This window comes from Rhipicephalus microplus, unplaced genomic scaffold, assembly GCF_043290135.1.
Source record: "Rhipicephalus microplus isolate Deutch F79 unplaced genomic scaffold, USDA_Rmic scaffold_13, whole genome shotgun sequence".
NCBI classification, from domain to species: Eukaryota; Metazoa; Arthropoda; class Arachnida; order Ixodida; family Ixodidae; genus Rhipicephalus; species Rhipicephalus microplus.
In genome coordinates this window covers 18,531,646-18,551,765 of record NW_027464586.1, presented here as the reverse complement: position 1 = coordinate 18,551,765, position 20,120 = coordinate 18,531,646, and the positions used below count along the sequence as shown (strand labels likewise).

Genomic DNA, 20,120 nt, shown 5'->3' with positions numbered 1-20,120 from the left:
AGAACAAACATATGCTCGATCTAGTCGTGCGTGACTCGAACCTTGAAAATGTGTGAAGTGCTGGCGACTGCCACCCATCGCAAACAGAGCTACGTCATGTAAAAAATACTTACTAAGGCTGTCTCTAAGAAAACCAACGCTTTCATCACCCTAATTTAGCAGTATACGTGCAATCTTCTTGGGTCAAAACACAATTGAAGTCACCCAACAGAATCCCACATTTCTGACATTCAAAGTACGCTTGCATTTCCCGAAAAAAGCAAACATCTGTCTCTCGAATTTGTAGGTGCGTATACACAGATAACTCTAAATTTAGTGTTCCCGTAACAAAAGTCACACAAAACAAAACGCCCATGTAGGCAACATTTGACCTCTTCCACTACAATACCAAGAGAGTTCTTGACAAAAATAATACATCCGGCTGATGCTCCCACTGCATAGCTCACACACGCATTGTACCGCAATGAAAATTCTGCTACCAAGCTATCAGTCACGTCCTCAGTACTAACTTTAGTCTCCTGAACCGCGAGCAAGTCAAGGTCTTTTTCTTGCATCAAGCGTTTCAACTGGTACTGTTTGCGACGCGTTCCTAGACCACGTACATTCAGCGTACCAATGCGTAAAGGTGCAGTCATGCTAGCCATGTTGATGACAAAGATGTAAACTACAATGCTGCGCTTACCGTGTCTCGTATACCGTACAGTGGGAAAGCCGGGGTCTTACGCGTCTAGATCCTGTCCCCGAACCGGCGACGATGACGCCGACCGGGTTTCGAGGGCATATTTTTTTACTCTTAGCGCCCGTGACACGATGCCACAGACGCTCCGGGCGTTTCAGGTTGCGTTCCGTGCTCTCCACTCGGTAACGCTTGCCGCGTCCCGTGGTCGCTTCCGGAGACTTTGTGCCGGCTTCTGGCGTAGCGTTTTCGCCACTGGTACCCATATCTTCCTCCATCGATTTTTGAATGTCCTGCTGGCCGCCTGTTGTGGCCAACTCCTCGGATTCTTTCGTTGAGTCTTTGCCATCTTGCGTTGTCGCGTCGGCTGTCTCTTCTCCAGTTGCCTGAACCGCGGCGTCGGGTCCCACGGCATTGCTGCCAGGGGCCAACTTCTCAGCTTCTTCGGCGTCCATTAGATTATCTTGGGCGTCGTCTGTTGGCAGCACGGTCTTCGTAACTCTAGCATAACTCCTGACGCAATCTTGACTTTCATGACCAAACGCTCGGCATACACCATAGCGGGGAGTCTGGCAGTCTCGTCGTATATGTCCTTGCATGTGACACCTTAGGCAAAGCGGTGCCCGACCCGGGGCCACAAGAAGGACGGTGCCCCCTCCAATCTTAAAAAGGTGCGGCAAGTCTTCTAGCACCACGCCTTCCTTCAGTTTCAGTCGCACCACCCTCGTCATCGATATCGCGTGTTCAAAGCCCGCGACGGTCCAGTTGTCGTTGGAAACCTCCAGAACTTCACCAAACTCACCTAACACTTGTCGAATGCTCTCATTGGAGACCGCAAAGTCAACCCAGTGGATTTTCACGGTTACATTATGTTGGATAGGGTCGATGATAGCACAGAAGCCACCCTTGACTCGGAGTCCACCTGTTTTGAGTAATTCATCTTTGTCATCCTTGCTTCGCATCTTCACCAGCTAGATGTGATTCATCTGGAAGGCTCCAATGCCAGTGATCGCCTTGATGAGTCCCACTTCTTCCAACGGGGCCCGAAAGTCTTCCAACCGGTATGGTCTTTTTTCCAAATCCCCGTGCAGAAACACACACTCTTCCATACTGTCACCCGACGGCAATGTAGGCAACAAAAACCGGTAATCCGATGGTGCAGAAGGGAACCTAACACCGCGGCCAGCAGCGGCCGCCGAAGCACCTCGCACGGAGCGAGCCATCACACGTCCGTCTCCCACCGAAGCCGAACGCAGAGTGTGCTAAGCTATTCGCGCTGAAACGTGCATATGAGTTTAAGTCATGTATATAAATTTGCTTCTCACACGCTATGTGTTGGCATATTTTTGTACGATATGCAATTGTATCTATTGTTGTGTGCATATGTTTTGTGATTGTATATACGTCACATGCTTTTCGCATGTCTTTCAACTATAGATTGCTGCCCCGCCGCGGATGAAAACAAGTATTTTTACACCCACACACAAGCTTGGGCAGTTGAAGGTTGTTTCCCGGGGCTCTCTTGCGATTGAGTCGGCCACCACAGGGAATTAGAGTGATACGCCATTAATCTCTGCATCTAGCTGTATTCCACTTAGTAGCTCTATCGCTTGATGACAAATCGAGCGCGGGGTGCGACGCTATTGCACACGACCATGCCTCGCGTAGTGGTGACATCAACTGATTGCGCCGGCCGGCTTGCTTCGATTTGCTTCAGAGCAAAGAAATGTCATACCTTGAAAGATTGCGTACTGCACTATGTCAAAATGTTACTGCTTTGTAGCCATCCTATGATTCATTGAGAATTGATAACTCTGATATCACTACTGTAGAGCTTTGCGTCGGCGACACGCACCGAACGTGAAACCGCACTACCTCTGTCGTAGAAGCAGTAGGAGGCTGTCGTCTGCTAGAACAAAAACAAAAAAAGACCTGCGAAAATATTCATAAGTTGTAAATTGTTTTTTGAATAACCGTTTATCACTTTTAAAGTTATTTTGCTAGATAACATACATTTTTTTTCAGTTTATAGCAGCGACAGATGTTTTTTTTTTATTTTCCTCACACAGATATCTAAGCCAAATCCATTCACAGCTGAAGCCACATGTTGTTTGTCTTTGTTTCCGTGGACATACTCTCTCATGTGTTCGCGCTGCTACACACGAGAGCGAGAAATGTTAAATTTACGCAAAGAAGCGCCGTTCCTCGTTCGTGTGATGTGCTAAGATTGCGCCCTATTCCCGCGGTTGTTCGTGTGCGGATCAAGTGCGAGTCGTCCAAGGAATCGGCGGGTTGGGCGGGCGCTCGAAGGACTCCGAGGTGACGGCTGACGCCTGTGGTTGCTTCCCTCAGGACAGTGTGAAAGAAACTAAAGGTAAGGGGGACACTTTTTTATGTAGACCAAGTATGCCACTCAGTGCAAGTGTGTGTTGCTGCACTCGAACGAGGCGTCGTGATACGGCAACCTTACGCGCCTTTGCGAGTGCGGTTGCCGATTCGCTTTGACAACGCTAACGCTAGCAGAGCCATGGCGCATCGGCGCGGCCTTACTGGAGCTAATTGGAGACAACTGCGGCAACATGCATGTGTATGGTGATCGATTTTTTCATATGTGCAATGTAGTGAGGAAGACGCACACGGCGCTTGCTACGTTGTTGATTAAACGAAGCCTGCAGTGCCATTTGATGGAAAGCAGCATTTTGTTTACGTTCGCGGCCGATACAATTTGTAACTTGGCTCGATTCACCTAGCCAACCGCCTAAGTGGGTTGATTAGCATACGTTCACGGTAGAGCGTTATTATGCCCCTAAACAGTGGCGTGTGCTGGTTAAAAGATATAATGTGTGTGCCTAGTGTAGAGAGAGAGGTGTTCGTGCAATCTGCATATGTACCTGCAAGACGCTTTTGCTTGTAACTAATAATGTACCGGCCAGCACCTACATTGTACGCCTGACTTTGAAGAAAACTTCCATGCACAATGTGAGATTTTGTAATCTGCCAGAGTTGGTTTTTATAAAATAATACACTGCCAGCATGTTCAAAATATGTTTCGCTGCTGTGTGGCAGGGGTGCGGTTATCACGCTGTTGTGTAGTTGCTGATGCAAGCACTTATAGTTTTGATGCGTTAATATTTCTCATCTAACTCATCAGGTGTTTGGCTGTTTCAGCACAAACAAGGCAAAGAAAGAAGGAAGACGGGTAATGACAGGACCAGTGCCGACTTTTGTTTGCAGGAGAATACCCATGTTGGTGTATTTATTGTGACAGCCTTTCTGTGTTGCTTTTTTGCCCAATTTATGCAACAACACAGTTGTTAGCAATATGAGAGAGAACACTGAAATTAGCTTTTAAAGATCATGGTGACTAAATGCCTAGTAATTCACAGCACAAAGTAACAACAAAAGACATCAGTATGATCAATGTGGACGAGTACAGTCTTGCATCTAAAAACTATATTGTGCAAAATGTTGCCTAAGTAAGAAACCTCTCTATGTTTGCAAATAGTGTGACGTCACTTCGTGCGCCGTGCCAGCCATTCCCTCCCTCTGTGCAAGGGCTGGTTGGCAAGGAAGTTGTTTGTGACGTTCCTGATAGACCACTGAGATGTATGCGATTCTAAACCTGTAGCCTAATATATACATAATCTTTTGCGCAGTTACATCGCTGCATCTGACACCTACAACTTATTTGCATATTTACATTGCTCCCTTAGGACCTAACACACAAACTTGTTGTTTGCCTTGTCACTTCATGAATATCGAGCGGTAAAGGTACTGAGTATATGTGAAACAAGAATCTCTGCTTATAACATGAAGACATATGAGGCCTTCGATAAAACGAGTTATACCTTTATTGGGAATGCGTACTCGTCGGGGCGATTCGTACATGCAGCTTCAGCAAATGGTATCTTCCAGCCCGGTGACCGTGCATTTTTTTCTGCACACAGCGCAAACACCGAGATGTACCCACTCGCAGATGGTCGCGTCAAGTGCATATTTACCTTGACTAAAACGTCGAATCAAGTTTTTTCATCGACCGGTCCCTGCCATGAGTGCTAACGTCTTCGCAAACAAGACACATTGTTATTGACACTGCACACACCACACACAATATTCTCAGTACAACCTATATTCTCAATACCTTTCAATACTTTTCATGCCGCAATCAACAGTCCACATTTTTGAAGACTATGCCACTGTTCCTCGCACAGGCCACCACGTGTGTTCACTTCTTCAAGATAAACACAGCGTGGCAAATATTTTACCACACAGCTAGATGTTTGCTGACACATACTACAGCAAATGTTGACATTGTAACGTGAAGTGTAAGCTTTGAAAAATTAAAACTTGCCCCAAACACCGCGCGACTGTACCGGGCTGAGCCACTAGCGGGAGTGTTTTCGCAGCCACACCTTTTACATGTGCCAGTGACATCATGCTATGACGTTCCTCGGTAGGAGCCTATCGCTGCATACTTCATGTGAATGAGGGTCCTGTTAGAGAAAGCAGGCATTGTTGATTTCGTAACTTGTTCATTTCCAACTGGGCCTTCATTTACACGAGTTGTCTGACTGATATTCAGGCGAACTTTTGTGCAATAAATTAAACAGTTGGCAGTCTATGCTTGCCCCTTACTGTTGTTACTGATGTTTCTTGTTGTTACTTTGCACTGCTCATTACTGCTCACCTACAAAAACTAGCCTATCTTGCTGCTGTTTTGAACAAGATGCAGCTGGCAAGTGCGATAGTGTTCATAACTCTAAATTCTCAAGCAAAAATTATCGTTTCATAATCAGTTAGTTGCATTCATATCAGTACATTATAATAAATCATTGATTAAACATTAATCCGTGTTCCTTCACATAATGCTCACAACTTTTATATCAAACTGAATGGTGTTTATAAAAAACATGGGTTTTAGCTAAACTTCATGCTCTTTTCTTGAACAGCTGACAAAACGCTACTGAATGCTTACTTGCCATGAATTGGACTGTGTTTGAAATACATTGCAATTCTTCACCGGACTGCCAGTACACTTCACATTGGGGGAACATTTATTAACCATGGATTGATTAATTAAGAACGGAAAGAAAGAAGCGGCAGGCCGGGATACTTGATATTGGCATCCGTTTTGCTACCCAGCGCATTATCATGCAAACTTCCTATAGAGTGGTTATGCGTCTTGTATGTGTGTCTGTAAACGAAGAACTTTGGGTAGAACTATATTTATCTAACAAATGGTTGCAGGACTGTGGAGGCTGTAGGGATGCTTAGGAATGGTGGAATCCCTGGACATGTGTTCAACCTTGCTGCATCAGCTCCTTGGTGTTTTCACGGCGTCTTTACAGATGTGTTGGGTGAGTAAAGCAAGCAGGTTTCAACACAAGGAAAAGTATAATATGGCAGCATCTCTTGTACGTGCCTTACATCCCAAGTATATCAAATATTTATCTTGCACCTTGTGGCCTCTAATTTTTAAAGAGACACTTCTTTTTGCTTTATATTTGAGTCTTGATGCTTCGACAGCAATGTATTTGTGATTGACAGCAAGTCTTCTTGAACAAATAACTGATCTCAATAATGACAAAAAACCCTTCATACTTGGTCCTTAGCATAAGCTAGCACATACCTGTAGCAGATTCATTTATTCATTTTTTTCTGGGATGATAATGGGCAAGTAGCAAAGGCAAGTTCAGATTAGAGTGGTCGGTGACGTCTGTTTAGGCTCTGCCATATTGCTTTGCAACCAGAGTTACTTGTGGCCACATATACAATGAAGCCACATGACGTGCATTCTAAATGAGATTACCATATCACATTTTGCTGCATCTCAATGTGTGCCAAACAAACGCAGATATCATTAGCTTGCCACTATAAAGGGATACTAAACCAACACAAGGTTGAAATTTAGTCGTGGTGTTCCAGCTGTGTATGACTCTACAATGGATGCATAGCCGTGGTAATTTGTCTATGTGTTGTCGCAATAGTAATGTTACACACATTGTACGATACAAAAGAGGTCCTCGCTTATTTCGCTTTTTTTTCGCAATGCTTCTTTCTTGTCTCTTCTTGCCATGTGCTCCTCCTCACTGTACAAGGAGCAAGAGTAGTTGGCACACAAACACGTATTTAAAAAAAATGTTGTAAGGTGAGCACTGAGAAGCTGAACACTTCCGAAAGGCTCAAAGAGGTAAAGGTATTGTTTCTAGCTACTTTTTGGGCACCCACAGCTAGTTGTGCTGCTGCAGTTAGAAAATGAGTTAAATGTTAAAAATTCATTGGAGGTGGTTTGGCACCCATAATTGCAGTTACATACAGAACTAGGTTTTAATGCGTAAGCAAAATCTGTTCACTCTAAATCAATCCTAATGATATCTGAAATTCAGGAAATATTCACAGAAAAGCTCAGGAAAAGGCTAAGTGGTTGCCCCTTGAATGTGAAGGAGATACCCTTCTTCTAAAAGGTCAATAGACAGTCTAGTAGTCTCGATATTACATGCACTATAAAATATTCTGGTGTGGTGCTTTTCATGCATGTTATAATGAGTGGGGTTTTTAATAGAACTGTTGTCACTTTGCCCTGCGTTGCTGAAATTGTTCACATAGTTATAATACATGAGTCACTTTATGCCTTTTGATTTTATGCAAATGGTTTGCTTACCCAGTCGGTTTAACTTGATTTGGATAAAAACATAAATGCTTTAAACTTTTTTTATTATACAGCAGGTTTATTTTTAAAATACGCGACCATTGATGTGAACACAGTTGGTGGCGTGCTTGATTAATCCTTCACTATCACCACTCTAACTACACCTGATAGAGTGCATAGTGTGACAAAAGTAATGGTACTTAACATTACTGGCAGCATACACTTTTATGTCTCAAAATGTGTTAAAAAGCCTGGTAAAAATGTGTGTACGTTTTTTTTTCGCTCCAACTAAATATTCTGGTCTACTCAAAGTAGCTTCCGCTCTTTTAAGGTCCTCAAACTATTAGGTGTTCAAAATAAGTATCAATGCCATATATGCTTTCTTTGTCAGCCTACTCACCACTCTAATAATGAGAATTACCCGACAACATTACCCAGTAAAATATAGGGATGTTATAAAAAGTAATGTCAATTCAATTGTCAAAAAAACGTTGCCAAGTTACGTTTTTGTTCACTTTTCTTTTCACAATTTTGTTAAAGTTACTTTTGATAACATCCCCTATAGTTTGTTTGGCATCATTTTCTGCTAGTTCTCATTATAATGTGTTCAACAAAGACAACAAACCCTTAAATTTATAGTTCTTTCCTTTACTCATGAATCTGAAACAGTGAATATCAGTAATCTTAGCGCTGTGTGACTTGTTTTTTTTTTGATCAGTTGTGCATGTGTTCAAGTACATGCATTTAGGTGGGAGGGTGAACCAATGCCACCTCCTGTGACTAGCAGATTTTCTGAGAACTGACAGATGCATAATGCTGCCAAAGAAGTATAGGGATATTGGAAGTAATCGTAACGTAATTGCAATCGTAATGTAATTGCCAGTAGGCAAAAAAAAGCTGTCGCACACTTGCCATAATGGTAACAAGCAGCGCTGACTGACTCTTCCATGTATAAATGCACATATATACCGTACAAAATGAAAGAGGGATAGCCGCCATGGTAGCTCAGTTGATAGAGCATCGGACATGTTATTCGAAGTTCGCAGGCTCGGTCCCTGTACAGGGCAGGTTATCTTTTTTTCCTTCTACTTTTCTTTCTTCACAATTACAACACTTCTATTCTTCTTGAAGACTTTCTGGTGTAAAAAAGGTACCTTATAATCTCAAGAGGCAAACAGAATGTGCCAGTGCACGAGTTAGCTCTTGTAGTGGTTACAAGTAAAATATGCTTTGAAGAATAAATCATTCTGCCACTTGCCTAAAGAATGATTTATTCACTTGCCTAAAGAATGATTTATTCATCCAGTGCCATGTCCTGTTCTTTATGATTATTCATAAAGAACAGGACATGGCACTGGATGCACTTTGTTATTTTTGAATCAATCTGTCTTGTATTCTATTTGTACAAATTACATGGGATACACATGGGGGTATCACACACTTTATTGCCACAAAGATTATGCAGCGAACAATGTTATGAATGCGAAATTGCATAAGGATAAGGTGAAAACTGCACCCTCAACGAGAATGTACAGGGAGCACAGGGTGCCGGCGTCATTCCTTCTGCCCGTGCTTTTCAAGTGCGAGCTGTTTTCACCTCGTTCTGACCAACTAACTAAATTGAGATGTGTTGTTATAGTGCAAGAGGATGCTCCACGGGAAACTAGGTTTGTCTCAAACTCTGTGTGTGTCTTTCAACCTATATGGTGCCCGGTACTAGAGTTCATGCAGACCAGATCGTGTAAAACAGGACCGTGTCAAATGGACCGTGTAAATAAAATAAAATGGACCATGTAAATAAACAGGATCGTGTAAAATGTCGTTTTTGTGTGCAACTGTAGTTGTGGTTGTGCTGAATGGCATTTCTTTATATACACTACATAACAAACTTGCTCCTTTAGAGTCGAGTGCATCTTCGGATCGATTGTAAATGTTTGCATATGTGAGGCCTTAAGTTTTATAACAAATTCCTCAGTGTGCCACGAGGAAATGTGTGTTCAGCGAGAATTGGCATATCATTATATACAACTCTTAAAGCCTCGTCTACAACTTTGTGCAGGTTGACCTTGAGCAGAAAACGAGGAGCGGCAGCAGCCCCCAGAAAAGAGCAAGCACCCACGAAGCTACCGAAGCTCTCTTCGACAGGAACATCATGGTCACTGTGTGGCATTGAAAACCATTGCAAGGAGTGCCTTATCAGTACACTGTGCTGTTCTTTCATCGCAGAAGACGAAGTTGACCACTCCAGAGGAACTTCACGCTGTGTATTGTGAGTGCTTCAGTGGTTTTGTTTTTGTCCAGCCAGCAGTTAAGAAATCATGTGTCAGATTCAGCCGGGATGGCTAGAGGGAGTCGGGCAGGCATGTTTGGACATTTGTCTAGCCAAGTAGTGCCAATTTTCGCACTGGTCCTGTTGGAGTTACTGCCACAATCACAGAAGCTACGTCACCTTTCTAAATGTACAGATGTGTCGGGGAAGATTAGCTGCATTATTTCTATAACTGATAGCTGCCAACATTCTTCATTATACAGGAGTTTTGTTCCTCACTTATGGGTGTAAAGCCCTCCACAGAAAAAATGCAACACGTCTACTTCCAGAAGGCTCCAAGGCCCTACTTGTAGGTTTTTTCGGCTTGTATCATAAGCACCTCGTTTGGGTGTACATGAACATTTTATAAACATGTACAGCGAAAAATTTGGGTGGCCGGTCGTTTTGTCGTTATCATGTTCCTCGCAGTATTCTTAAGCATGTTGTGCATTACGTTGTCAATCTGGTTCATGTGCATAGAAGACATTACGAAGTTTCAGGCTACAGTATAAAAAGCCTGGAAGCAAGCTATCAATAATTTTTTAACAGAGTTGCTTCATCTCATACATGATACATCACTCAACTTTCGTGCGTATTCATCAATGTAAGCTCGTCTTAGTGTTATCCAAAATGAAGATGTGAGTCGACAGATGGAAACATCTAGTGGGGTAATCAGGGTGAACAGTGGAAGTGCCTCAGACAGGCTGGCCGATGTTGCGATAGGAGGACCTATTTTTTAGAAGTCACCTTGTCATCCTGGGCGTGTTAGTTTAAATGGGGTCAGTAATGACATCATCTTTTGGTGTAGGCGTGTGTGCCTGTTAGAAATGTTTGTCTGAAAAAAAAGCTATAACGCAGAACAGTGCAGCCCTTGCTTCTTTTCAAGTTAGGTTGCGCTGATACAAAGTGTTCTCCTGTCGGAGGTTGGGGGTAAGGGAAGCAAAAAAAAGATAAATGATAGAAAAGAAGAAAAAGGAAGAAAGAAAAGGGGGATGCAAAGTAAAAGTAGTGCTACACTGCTCCTACCTTGCATCCCCCCTTTTCTTCTTTTTTTCCCGTGTTTTCTTTTTTCACCTTTTTTGTTACATTTGCATTGTCCCATCTAGTGCATGAATCAATGACACATGGCTTTGCTATAGCAAAGATGCCTATGTGGTGTTGGATTGAACAGTGCATTGTACTTCATTCAGTTAATTACAGACTGATCAGTCTTGCAATAAGTGCTTCCTGCCTATCACCACACATGTTCAAATGAAAAGTTTGTGCTTGGCTCTTAGTATGCTGGTATATAGCTTGTGTCTTGGACTACTCAAAATGAATGTTATTTTGCTGCTGTTTATGGTAATGAATTTATCCAACATGAAAATATCTTGCTTTGCGAACTTTGTCGGACCTGCCTTTCTTTTTCTTTCCTATGCAGGCATTGTATGTGAGGGAGGCAGTAACAGAGAGGTGATAGCTTGAGCTTCAGAAGAATAAATGCTGGCAGTGAGGCAATTACACATCAAACATCCCAGCCATTTTGCCAACCGTCCTAAATGTGTTTTGAAAAAAAATATTGAGCTCGGTTACTGCATTGAAAACAGCAAAATGCTAAAATATATCGCAGAGAACAAAATGTTAGGCCACGTTGGTGCCTTCTGGACTTCCCAGGATGTCGTCTGGGTGTTGTTTGTAAAAAGTAAAAAGTGTTTCAAAAATACTGCCTCTTCTACGCCAAATTCGGTCTAGGTATTAAGTAAAGGTGATTGTGTGTAGTGCATGAAGCTCAGTAATATTAGTGCAATTTTTTTGCCACATCAAAAGCAAGGAAGCAGTTCTCTTTATATGGCAAGTTATATAATTACACTTTGTCTTAAAGTAGAAATGAATTTTTGAAGTTTTCTTATGATGGCTGTTTTCTGCATTTAATATACGACAGCTTCCGTTCCGAAGTTCTCCATGGCCCTCAATAGGAGACTTCAAAGATCATTTTCCTCATTTATACAAAAATTGTAATGATAACACTTGCCATATAACAAGAATTGTTTATTTGCTTTCAACTTACACATAAAAGTAATTTTCAATTAGACAAACACACAGCTCAAGTTGCATCTCAATGTGGACAAAAACGATTATATAGTGATATTTGTAATCTGGACCTAACTATATTTTTTTTCGTGAAATATAACTTCTGTGCAGTGAGTATTTGTGGCTCAAATATTCATACAAAGTGCAGTAATGCCATACAAGAAATGCAAACGATAAACAGTTTGGCTGAATTCTTCAAAGCCTATGTAGCGCAAAAATTGCACTAATGTTACTCGGCTTCAAATACTTTAAGAAGCACCTTTACTTAATATGTAGATCAAATTTGATATGGCAAGAAAAAGCGGTACTTTGAAATTTTTCTCACAAATAAGACCCGCACGACATTCTGCGAAATTCTGAAGGTACCCACGTGACCACTACTTTTTTCTCTTCAAAACATTTCTGCAAATAGCTATTTTCAGAAGAGTAAATTACCATCATTTTTAAACTATACATCTGTGATGGTCGCCAGGCAGTATGGTTTGTATGTTTGGTGTAGAATAGCCCAGTGCGAAAAACAACAAATGTCTGAGCATCCTTTGACGCTCGGGCAATTTCGAAAGCAATTAGTTGTTAGCAGCAATTCAGTTAAGCCCTTGTCTTTATGCTTAGGCCCAGAAACAAAACACAAGTAACCAAAGTAGTCCTAAGAGTCATGCAGTCTCGCTGTTCGAAGGCTTGTGGAGCCTAATTTAGTGCAAGCTTCACCATTTTTTAAAAATTCAGATTCAACCAACAGGTTTTGGAGGCACAGTGCATTTTCAGCTAACTTGTTTCACACCAGTTACTTTGATAAAAAGCGGGAAGTAGAGGTAAAAATACCATTTTAAAGGCATTGTAGGTAATAAAAAAAAGGACTGCTTTCTTTTTTGTGTGGTGCTTTGCCTGAACGCTGTGCTTTTTGTGGTATAGTTCATTGTCTAGTGAACATAGGCCTTAAAAACTAACATTAGCCATGTTGAGGTCGATTTCTTGGTTATAGTCATAGTAGCCATATTCAAAATATATGACTTCAAACTTGAGTGTTCTTTTGAAGATGTTTTTTTGCATAATGATATTTCAGAGTCTTAGTCAATTTTGTTATAAGAAAACGTGATGTCATAATAGGATCACTTTTTGTAGAGTCGTTCAGTTCTACCTTACCTTTTACATTCCTAATAGAGCAGTTATTTTCAATATCGGTATTTAAAATGGAATGAGCATGATGTATGTAGTAAGGTGTAAGCACTTACAGATAGCACATGCACCCAACTTTTCTGTTACAGTTTATTTCTGTAATTCTTGATTTATATGTGGGGTTTCACGTCCGAAAACCACGATATGATTATGAGAGACGCCGTAGTGGAGGGCACTGGAAACTTCGACCACTTGGGGTTCTTTATCGTACACCCAAATCTGAGCACACGTGCCTACAGCATTTCTGCCTCCATCGGAAATGGAGCCGGGATTTCATACCGCGACCTGCGGGTCAGCAGCCGAATTTCTGGTATTCTTGCTCCCCTATATATGTGCAGTTCGGTTATAGTTATCTGGCTTGCACAGATTTTTAATGGCACCTGCCTCTTCCTGCTTGCTTTCATGGTGATTTTAACCTTCATAAGTTGCATAGGTTTAACTCTCAAAATTGTTCAAGATGCCAATTTTGTGCACAAACTGTATAGTATAAAGGCAGCAGATGTACATGCACACACTATTAAATGTACATTGAGAGCTTTCACTTGCAGTTTCTAAAGTTTTACTGTGCAGGAAGCATTTAAATCATAATTTCATAAAGACATATTAATCGATTATCTCTACCATTGAAAATCGTGACAACCGTGTCATCTTTAAAAGAAGAAATTGGCCTGTCCCCTCTATCTTCCCGCCGCCGCATTGCCACCCTTTGCTTGTTTCATAAACTTTTTCACAGTCCACTTGCAATCGAACCTTACATTCCCCCCCCATTTCGCAGGTCATATCGCATTGGCCATGTCTTTCAAGTTGCCCGTCAACGTTCCCGCACCGTTACTTTTGCTGCCTCATTTTTTCTTCGTGCAGCAAAAGACTGGAATGACCTCCCCCACCATATTGCAGCAATCACCTGTCCACCAACATTTACGCATAGCGTCACAAGCCATTTTTCAAACTAATTCATGGCTTTTTTGTACGTTTTTTGTAACCCCACCCCTTATGTAATGTCCCCCTGGGGACCTTTAAGGTAATAAAATGAAATGAAATGAAATGAAATAACCATGCTGTTTTCTTTGATGTGGCATGCTGTTTTCTTTGATAATTTATACACTCATTCCTTCTATTATTCACATATGCATAACATGAAGGATTGTTTGCCTTACATTTTCAGTTTCATTCTGTGTGTTATATTTCTTGTGCATGTGAACTAATGTGCTAACATGTGTCTCTGACATTATTTGTGCCAATTATTTTCATTTCCAGGTGCCTATGAAGGACACATAAGTTCTATAGCAGTGACCTTCCAAATTTACAGTGGTGCCAGAGCCTCAAGCAGCATTTCGCCGATCTCCACAAGGCGTTCATGAGACAAACACAGCGCCACACTTTCACAGTGCTATGATTATTATTTATGTTTAAACATTTCGTTTTTAAAATTGCTGTTACATTGTGTTTTGTGCCACCATCCTGTGGCTTAGGTGGAGCTCGTGAAATTACGATGTAGTCACCTCATTTGTGTACCATCAACACTGCAATGTCACCATTCACAGCTTGAGCATACAGACAAATAATAACTATTGATTGTAGCAGGGCTGGTGTGTATAATAATGCTTCTCTATTGATAATAATAACTTGATAAGTTCTTTAAATCTTGCATAGAACAGTGCAATAATGTGTTGCAATGTAACCACCATTTATGATCGCTAGCATGTTAATTTAATAGTTTTGTAATGTACTTTATTTGAAAGGTAATTTTGCTTCCGCATCACGACAATTAGAAAGATGCCGATGATTCAATCCCTCATTAAGTAGCTTCTTAACACATTTGTTTCTTTCAAGCCTTTGTTTACTCATTAAGGTTGTTTCAGATAGCAAACATATTTCACCTTCATGCAACATATTAAGAATGAAATATTCATATATATTTCTACACAGTACTTGCTTTTGCAAACAACGTGAATGGCCAATTGCTTTTACTCGAGATCTAGGATGTCCATTTGATCTTTGCAAGATGCAGCAGATAGATGCATGGTTTCTGCATTATGCTGATTTCCGTAAGCTGCTTATCGGGTAATTTAGCATGATATGGCGCTTTCCGGAAGCTGCGGATGTCCGCATCTTTTCGCATGATATGGCGCTTTCCGTAAGCTGCGGATGTTCGCATCTTTCCGCATGATGCGGCTTTCCGTAGTCCGATAATTGCGTATGTACGGATCCATATATGCGGAACGTTTCAGTAGGGAAATTATTTTTATTTCCAATCATGACCTATTTTTCTCCGTGCATTGGCCCAGATTTACCAAACCACAAATAGTATTTGTTTAATCGTTACTTGAGCCCCTAAATGTACACGTTCGTGATCTGATTCCCTTAACTGAGCAACAAAATTCTCCAGAAATTGTTTACAGTGATATCTTCCCAACTCACGCTAAGCTGTTACCTACAGGCATTTTAAATGGTTTATTGCAGGACCATTTAAGTACTCTGCCAACAATTGTCATTATAGCAACGGAAGCATCTCAATCACATGAAAAATCAGGCGTTGGAATATATTGCCCCGTACTTGATTGGTCATTTTCACTTCGCTTACCGGATTTTCTTCCTGTCTTTTTGGCTGAATTCATGGCAATATTGTTAGCTTTGCGAAAGGTAAATATTTCCATTCCAGTCGTAGCAGTCATAACTGATTCATTATCAGTGTGCTCTTCTCTGTCCGCATCTGGTCACTCACCTATAGTGAAACTTTTTAAATCGTTGATCCCCTGTCATCTCCGAAGTATTCATTTAATCTGGACACCAGAGCACAAAGGTTTGTTGTTAAACGAAATAGATGATTCTCTTGCGAAGGCATCCCTTTCGACACCAATTATTCCTATTTTCCCTCATACAGTATACATTACGGTGGCGCGATTTCGCACACTTAAAATCAGGCAAAATTTATCTGACCATGCACTGACGGCTTCTCCAGAGTACAAACACTTATTTCCCTGGCGCAGTGAACTGACTAATTCAAGGATGATGGAAGTTGTCATCACAAAATTTCGTTGCCGCGTTACCTCCCTCAATTTTTACTTGCATGGATCAGGTATATTGAATTCCCCTATGTGCATTTACTGTAATCAAGAGGAAACGATCAGTCATTTTTTATTACATTGTCGCCGTTTCGATTTATTCAGGCAAAGCATACTAGCACCACCTCTTCAAAGACTGGGCTTGCAACTATCACAACCTGATATTCTTTCATTTGGAGCCTCTACACTGGGTTTCAGCTACAGGGATGTTTTATTCGCCGTTCAAGAATACATCACTGCGACTAAACGATTTTCTTGCTAAATTGCTGTCTCACTATTTTTCTTCTTTTTTTTCTGCAAACTTGATATCGGTATTTCAAATCAAAATTAAGTTACAAAAAAATTTGTAGGAATGACGCAATGCTGAAAGTTTAGGGCAAATTCACCTTATAATCGGCCAATCCCCTTCTTTGAGTACGAGCTATTTGCACAGAGAAACAACAACAACAACAAGCGCCGCTTGAGGACGGCGTCAAGGCCTCCTCGGCAGCTGTTCACCTGCCGCCACTGTCACCACCGTTCGCGAACGGCGTCAAGGCCTCTTCGGCGGCTGCAATACTCGTTACTGATACCGTTTCACAAGGGACGCCGTCCACGCGTCCTTGGCTATGGATTCTGCTGTCAGCGCAAGCCGACAAGTGAACCCTCTGCAGAAAGCCACCGGTACGTGTCTTCGTGGTTCGTCGGCAGCATCGGCGTCTTCATCAAGGAATGCCGTTCACGCTTCCTTAGCGATGGGGTCCCACCCGCCGCATCAGCCACCCTTCAGACCACCTGTGGACGGCGTCCAGGTCTCCCCTGTGGTTCAAGGTCATGACCTGATTGAAACCCTGCCACTGTTTCACGGCAGGGATCCGCACCGACTCCTGTCCCTTGGGAATGCCGCTCACGTTTCCCATGGCCTACATTCCAGTTGCGGTACTCTTTCAACAAACGAGCCGCCACGGAACGCCGTCCAAGTTTCCCTACTCGTCGACCTCACCGGGGTGAGTGCCGCAATTGCTACTTACTCAACGACCACGACCACTGACTCTTCAGGCTTAACGCCCGACAGCACCGCGGACCTGCGGTGTACCATCGCACTACTCCGTGTCGAGATAGCGAACTGACAGCGTTGATTGCCGAGCGAGCTCCTACAATGTTGCCAGCACTTTGTGACTAACGCAGTGTTGGATGTAGCTGCCTCATACGACCTTGAGGTAAGCACACCGGAGCAAGGCAGGGAGCTTTGGTCTTCTCTGATCGAGCTCTCACACCAGCTCGACTGCTTCGCGTCGGTGATCTCTGCGTTGCCACCTGCCACCTCACAATCACCAGCCGTCTGCGAACTACCGGAATTCCACGGGGTCCGGAACGACGCCGACAGCTGGGTGGCAACCGTCAATGAGATAGCAATGCGCGAGGCCTGGACCGAAAATCGAAAATGGACCGTGGCTGTAGACCATCTTCGGGAAGGTGCAGCGGCGTAGCACAGGTATGAAGGCTTCAAGCAGCATTCCTGGGTGGAGTGGAGCTCCAAGCTCATAGCTGCCTTCGGCCGGACACTCTCCGATCTCCCTTCTACCACCCAGTTCAACCTGACGACAACCGTGGATAGAAAGAAGACAATCTTGGACCAGTGTGTACCACATCAGCAGTCATTGGCCGAGCGTGTGAGCTACATCGATGCATTCAAGGCAGAGAGAGCCAGCATCTGCCTTTTTGGCAACGTGTACGATCTTGCCGACAACGACAAGCCCGCCATTCTGACTCCCAACGTACAACCTGAACGTCGCGCAGACCCCCATGAAGTCGTCACCATGGAAATCGCCCCTGATTGTTCAGGCCATGACCAGCTCGGTCAAAACAAGAGCGATAACAGCAAGGAAGCTGCGGGCACGTCGCATCATGATTGTGTCCAGTGGCCAGTGAGCACTCACACTCACCCTCTGTTGCGCAAGCATTTTCCGGCTCGACATTCAAATGCGCATAAAAACCACACCACCCCACTCAGACGACATAAATGTTTACTCGGCAAGCAACGACTGCTGCAACACACCCACTGTCGCCCACCAAATCTCTACACAATGTTACAGCGTCGTAAAGACAGACCACCGAGGTAGAACCAGTTTTTTACCCCCGAGCCTTCATCAACCAAGGTGCGAGTGAATGGCGATGCCCAACGTCAACAACGACACTGTGGTCGACCAAGGCAGCAAATACTGTCTCAGCGTGCCAAGTCACAGCCTAGACGGGTCTGGCCCAGGCGAGGAAGTCAATGCCACCCGCCAGAACTGTTTTCACCAAGTCTTCCGAACACGTCGAACCTTGGACAAGATCAACCACAACGATGCAGCCAGTCTCAACCTCCCGATAGACTTGTGGCACACTCCTACACCCAGTTCCAGCGTGGTAGAGGCCGACCTCCGGGATGCAGCCAGTATCGAGCACGAGATCTACTTCTGGCAGATACCCGGACCAAATCGCAGCATGGCCGAGAGCGTCAGCCGCAATGGAGCAACCAGTGCCGGCCGCCTGAGTCCACACCACTTTTTCTAGAGACATCGTGGCGTGCAAAAGTGCGACCGGCTTGAGGCAGCCAGTGCCGTCCACCAGAGACGCTTTCCCCAGACCATCGCTCCATCTTGCTCCGGGCTGACCATCACGATGCAGCCAAGCCTGCCCACCAGAAACTTTGCCGCCAGCTCCGCGCGCGCGCAGTCATGTCCGAGTGTTATGACCAAGAAAGACGCTGGCGCTTCGGCGCGCGGGTAGCTAGAGCAAAGAAGAGAAGGACGAATACAGAGTAAGAACAGCTAGCCCAGGATCGGGTGTTGTCTCTTTTCTCTCCATTACAATACTTATGATCCGAATTGGTTTAATGTATTTTCACGATTGCGAGTGTAGCAGCCGGAAAAATGATTGCCCTGTCACAGTGATCTAGTGGCTGAGATACTCGGCTGCTGACCCGCAGGCAGATGGATTGAATCCGGGTGGTAGCGGCTGCATTCTCGGTAGAGGTGAGAATACTGCAGGCCCGTGTGCTCTGATTTGCGTGCCCGTTAAAGAACCGCAGGTGGTCAAAAGTTCCAGATTCCTCCACTACGGCGTCTCTCATAATCATATCATGGTTTTGGAATCCTAAACCAAACATATGAATCAGCTGGGAAATCGTATTAGGCAGGAATTTATTAGTGAGGTGATACTGTATAGGTCCACACAACTCCACGAGCTTACATATTCAACGAAAAATTATGGTCATCAACTGTGTCTAGATTCAAATTTTGAACCAAGAGACAGTGTGCATCCAGACTGAGTTCAATGGGCAGCAGACGCACTAGGCAAAGTGACTGATGTCAGTGCAACCGTGAGAGTAATAAGTATGGCTCAACTGCGACTCCGAAAACACATACCTATCTACAGAAAGCTCCTAGTGGGCATGAAGCACAGCAATAGGGCAAACATTGCCACTCACTACTGGTGCATAAAAGATTAGACAGAAAAAAGGGAATAATAAAAAATAATTAGCAAAGAAATAAATGCATATATAAATACATAACCTGCATGTTGTAGTTCTGGTTAACTGAGGTGGAACTGCTTAAAAAGCATATGCTATGATTTGAAAAATAATAATAGATGTATAAATACAAAAAGTAAGCAAACAAAATCCTTGCGCGACACTGCTTGGCTGGAGCTAATCCACATTCACAGAGTGGAATAGCTCCAGCGTTTTGCAGAAATTTTCGCAACACCTCCACCGCAAAAACATGCACATATAGCTGAACTTATTCATTATAGCCTGCTTTGAAGATTATGCTGATTTCATTTACCCGAAAAGCCTCAACAACTTCCAACGACCGGTTATCAGTGTACAGGATTGCCAACAAGTTCCTTCGGCTACTCTGTACCGATAGCGAAATATCTAATACCGACAAGAATGTTGAATTATCATTGTATTCATGTGATTCATTGATAAAATATTTCAGCTGATTGAGAGACAGCATTCTTCTTTGCAGACAAGGCGTACATTTTCCATTTTCTGTGCACTATTGGGAAGGAACAGATATTAAACACTGAGATAACGATAATAAGCATTTTTTTGCATAAAGTTTTATCCATATGACATGTGTTTGAAGCATTTTGCTACACACTTGATGATGACAGAGGCATGTTTACCAAGACAGACATGGGCATTTC

The 20,120-nt window shown here is 43.1% G+C and overlaps 1 protein-coding gene and 1 long non-coding RNA gene across 3 annotated transcripts in view; one reads left to right on the top strand and one right to left on the bottom strand.

Moving 5' to 3' along the window:
• LOC119162997 (luciferin 4-monooxygenase) overlaps positions 1-20,120 on the bottom strand; it is a 562,016-nt gene that overhangs the window by 283,836 nt on the left and 258,060 nt on the right. The window lies entirely within an intron of this gene.
• On the top strand, positions 2,903-9,444 carry LOC142784023 (uncharacterized). The gene is made up of 3 exons (XR_012888565.1): positions 2,903-3,050; positions 5,924-6,033; positions 9,385-9,444. It is a non-coding gene; the product is annotated as an uncharacterized LOC142784023 (long non-coding RNA).